This window comes from Lissotriton helveticus, chromosome 5_1, assembly GCF_964261635.1.
Source record: "Lissotriton helveticus chromosome 5_1, aLisHel1.1, whole genome shotgun sequence".
Classification (NCBI taxonomy): Eukaryota; Metazoa; Chordata; class Amphibia; order Caudata; family Salamandridae; genus Lissotriton; species Lissotriton helveticus.
In genome coordinates this window covers 1,650,921,820-1,650,926,208 of record NC_136065.1, presented here as the reverse complement: position 1 = coordinate 1,650,926,208, position 4,389 = coordinate 1,650,921,820, and the positions used below count along the sequence as shown (strand labels likewise).

General features: G+C 38.1%; 1 non-coding gene across 1 annotated transcript; it reads right to left on the bottom strand.

Annotated features, from left to right (window-relative positions):
* Window positions 1–226: 226 nt before the first annotated feature.
* TRNAR-UCG (transfer RNA arginine (anticodon UCG)) lies at window positions 227–299 on the bottom strand. The gene has a single exon. It is a non-coding gene; the product is annotated as a tRNA-Arg (tRNA).
* Window positions 300–4,389: the final 4,090 nt, after the last annotated feature.

Here is a 4,389-nt window from a genome sequence, read left to right as displayed (position 1 = left end):
AGAATTCTGCAAACCTAGCACATATTCAGTGCATGTACATAGAAGCACTTTTTAATGCCACTTAAATGCACTAGATTTTAGACTGAAGATGCAATCTAAATGACTGTGCAGTATGTACTCCACTTTATTATTAATTAGGAATGAGAACATGATGGCTATAAGACTATTGGAAGAGCTTGCTTCCATTCTGAATGGAAACCTGAATTGTGTGGCCATTGTCAAAAAGCGACCACGAAGGGACTCGAACCCTTAATCTTCTGATCCGAAGTCAGACGCCTTATCCATTAGGCCACGCGGTCATGTGTCCTGCTGTGTTTATTTTTATACTGTAGTTGGTATGCAAGGATGGAAAATATATTATTTATAGTTATTTAGGTTTACATCCCATGGTGTTTTTTTCAGCTCCTTTCAATTAAAGCACTTTTTTGGAATCTATATAATGAGAATGTCACCAGTACGATAATCTTTTGTTTTCTTTTTTGCATTTAAACCTCTTTCTTCGTGAGATTAAAGCTCAGTAAATGCTTTACATAGCTCTGGATGTTTCCAGAAGTGGAGAGAAACTGTTTTGAAAGTTGAACAAACTGCTCCTTCCTGGATATTCCAATTTACACACACTCAAAGGTTGTATATATTTCATGAATCCTGACTTGCCCTATTCAAGTAGCTGAAAGCCTTTCACCACCTCTAGAAACAACAGTTACACCAATCCAATTCAAATCATTTTTTCCAAAGGAATATCTTCTGCCGGGTCAAAAATGCATCTGACAAAGATAGGTGTTTAAAAATCTACTTTGTAGTTTCAGAACATCAACATGACTCTGAAGACTACAGAAGTAAAATGGTACCATTTCAAAGTTCATAATACCTCATAAGCTTCTGAGAGGAAGCATGTGATAAATATATTTATTTTTCTGGAAAAGTAAGAGTGGACATAGGTTTGCACCTCAGATGGGACTGGAACCCACAATCCCTGACTTAGGAGGCCAGTGCCTTATCCATTAGGCCACTGAGGCACAGATAGATAACAGCAATCTAGAGGCATTATGTAAATGTATTCAATCGTCCAACACTGGTGTCTGCACACAGGACATTTCTCAGTTCTCTCCCTAAGTAAACTTCCCATTTTCATCCTCTTCCATCCCCGACTTTAACACTCTGTTCTGTGCTGTAATGGAGACTCTGTATTTCTAGCAAGTGGAGAGAAATTGGAGGAGAACCATTTTCGAATCAACACTTCTTCTTCCATGGATGCTTTTCTCAATAAACTGGGCTTTGACAGTGGTATCAAGCCGTCCTTGTCTTCAGCAGGACACAGAAACAGGCACCAAGTCTACTAACCAAGTTCAACCACACTCTGCAACTTAATAGACCAGTGCTTTACAAATAAGCCATCTGTGTCATCAGCAAAGGCAGCCAATGTGCCAATCCTTTATAATTCTTCTGTAGTACTTTTCTTTCTCGTAGGCAAAATGAGCATTTTAACTGCACAAATCATACAGATTTTACACTTGAAGCACTACATGAACACATACTTACACACCTTGCAGTTCATCTACACACACTTAAGCTAAAACCCATTCTGTCAAGTCAGAATTCTGCAAACCTGGTACATATTCAGTGCATGTACATAGAAGCACTTTTTAATGCCACTTAAATGCACTAGATTTTAGACTGAAGAAGCAATCTAAATGACTGTGCAGTATGTACTCCACTTTATTATTAATTAGGAATGAGAACATGATGGCTATAAGACAGGCCTGCTATAAGAGTATTGGAAGAGCTTGCTTCCATTCTGAATGGAAACCTGAATTGTGTGGCCATTGTCAAAAAGCGACTCGAACCCTCAATCTTCTGATCCGAAGTCAGACGCCTTATCCATTAGGCCATGCGGTCATGTGTCCTGCTGTGTTTATTTTTATACTGTAGGTGGTATGCAAGGATGGAAAATATATTATTTATAGTTATTTAGGTTTACATCCCATTGTGTTTTTTTCAGCACCTTTCAATTAAAGCACTTTTTTGGAATCTATATGATGAGAATGTCACCAGTACGATAATCTTTTGTTTTCTTTTTTGCATTTAAACCTCTTTCTTCATGAGATTAAAGCTCAGTAAATGCTTTACATAGCTCTGGATGTTTCCAGAAGTGGAGAGAAACTGTTTTGAAAGTAGTACAAACTGCTCCTTCCTGGATATTCCAATTTACACACACTCAAAGGTTGTGTACATTTCATGAATCCTGACTTGCCCTATTCAAGTAGCTGAAACCCTTTCACCACCTCTAGAAACAACAGTTACACCAATCCAATTCAAATCATTTTTTCCAAAGGAATATCTTCTGCCGGGTCAAAAATGCATCTGACAAAGATAGGTGTTTAAAAATCTACTTTGTAGTTTCAGAACATCAACATGACTCTGAAGAGTACAGGAGTAAAATGGTACCATTTCAAAGTTCCTAATACCTCATAAGCTTCTGAGAGGAAGCAAGTAATAAATATATTTATTTTTCTGGAAAAGGAAGAGTGGACATTGGTTTGCACCTCAGATGGGACTCGAACCCACAATCCCTGGCTTTGGAAGCCAGTGCCTTATCCATTATGCCACTGAGGCACAGATAAATGCCAGTAATCTAGAGGCATTATTTAAATGTATTCAATCCTCCAACACTGGTGTCTGCACACAGGGCATTTCTCAGTTCTCTCCATAAGTAAACTTCCCATTTTCATCCTCTTCCATCCCCGACTTTAACACTCTGTTCTGTGCTATAATGGAGACTCTGTATTTCTAGCAAGTGGAGAGATATTGGAGGAGAACCATTTTTGAATCAACACTTCTTCTTCCATGGATGCTTTTCTCAATAAACTGGGCTTTGACAGTGGTGTCAAGCCGTCCTTGTCTTCAGCAGGACACAGAAACAGGCACCGAGTCTACTAACCAAGTTCAACTACACTCTGCAACTTAATAGACCAGTGCTTTACAAATAAGCCATCTGTGTCATCAGCAAAGGCAGCCAATGTGCCAATCCTTTATAATTCGTCTGTAGTACTTTTCTTTCTCGTAGGCAAAATGAGCATTTTAACTGCACAAATCATACAGATTTTACACTTGAAGCACTACATGAACACATACTTACACACCTTGCAGTTCATCTACACACACTTAAGCTAAAATCCATTCTCTCAAGTCAGAATTCTGCAAACCTAGTGCATATTCAGTGCATGTACATAGAAGCACTTTTTAATGCCACTTAAATGCACTAGATTTTAGACTGAAGATGCAATCTAAATGACTGTGCAGTATGTACTCCACTTTAATATTAATTAGGAATGAGAACATGATGGCTATAAGAGTATTGGAAGAGCTTGCTTCCATTCTGAATGGAAACCTGAATTTTGTGGCCATTGTCAAAAAGCGACTCGAACCCTCAATCTTCTGATCCGAAGTCAGACGCCTTATCCATTAGGCCATGCGGTCATGTGTCCTGCTGTATTTATTTTTATACTGTAGGTGGTATGCAAGGATGGAAAATATATTATTTATAGTTATTTAGGTTTACATCCCATTGTGTTTTTTTCAGCTCCTTTCAATTAAAGCACTTTTTTGGAATCTATATAATGAGAATGTCACCAGTACGATAATCTTTTGTTTTCTTTTTTGCATTTAAACCTCTTTCTTCATGAGATTAAAGCTCAGTAAATGCTTTACATAGCTCTGGATGTTTCCAGAAGTGGAGAGAAACTGTTTTGAAAGTTGTACAAACTGCTCCTTCCTGGATATTCCAATTTACACACACTCAAAGGTTGTATACATTTCATGAATCCTGACTTGCCCTATTCAAGTAGCTGAAAGCCTTTCACCACCTCTAGAAACAACAGTTACACCAATCCAATTCAAATAATTTTTTCCAAAGGAATATCTTCTGCCTGGTCAAAAATGCATCTGACAAAGATAGGTGTTTAAAAATCTACTTTGTAGTTTCAGAACATCAACATGACTCTGAAGAGTACAGAAGTAAAATGGTACCATTTCAAAGTTCCTAATACCTCATAAGCTTCTGAGAGGAAGCCTGTAATAAATATATTTATTTTTCTGGAAAAGGAAGAGTGGACATTGGTTTGCACCTCAGATGGGACTCGAACGCACTATCCCTGGCTTAGGAGGCCAGCGCCTTATCCATTAGGCCACTGAGGCACAGATAAATGCCAGTAATCTAGAGGCATTATTTAAATGTATTCAATCGTCCAACACTGGTGTCTGCATACAGGACATTTCTCAGTTCTCTCCATAAGTAAACTTCCAATTTTCATCCTCTTCTATCCCCGACTTTAACACTCTGTTCTGTGCTATAATGGAGACTCTGTATTTCTAGCAAGTGGAGAGATATTG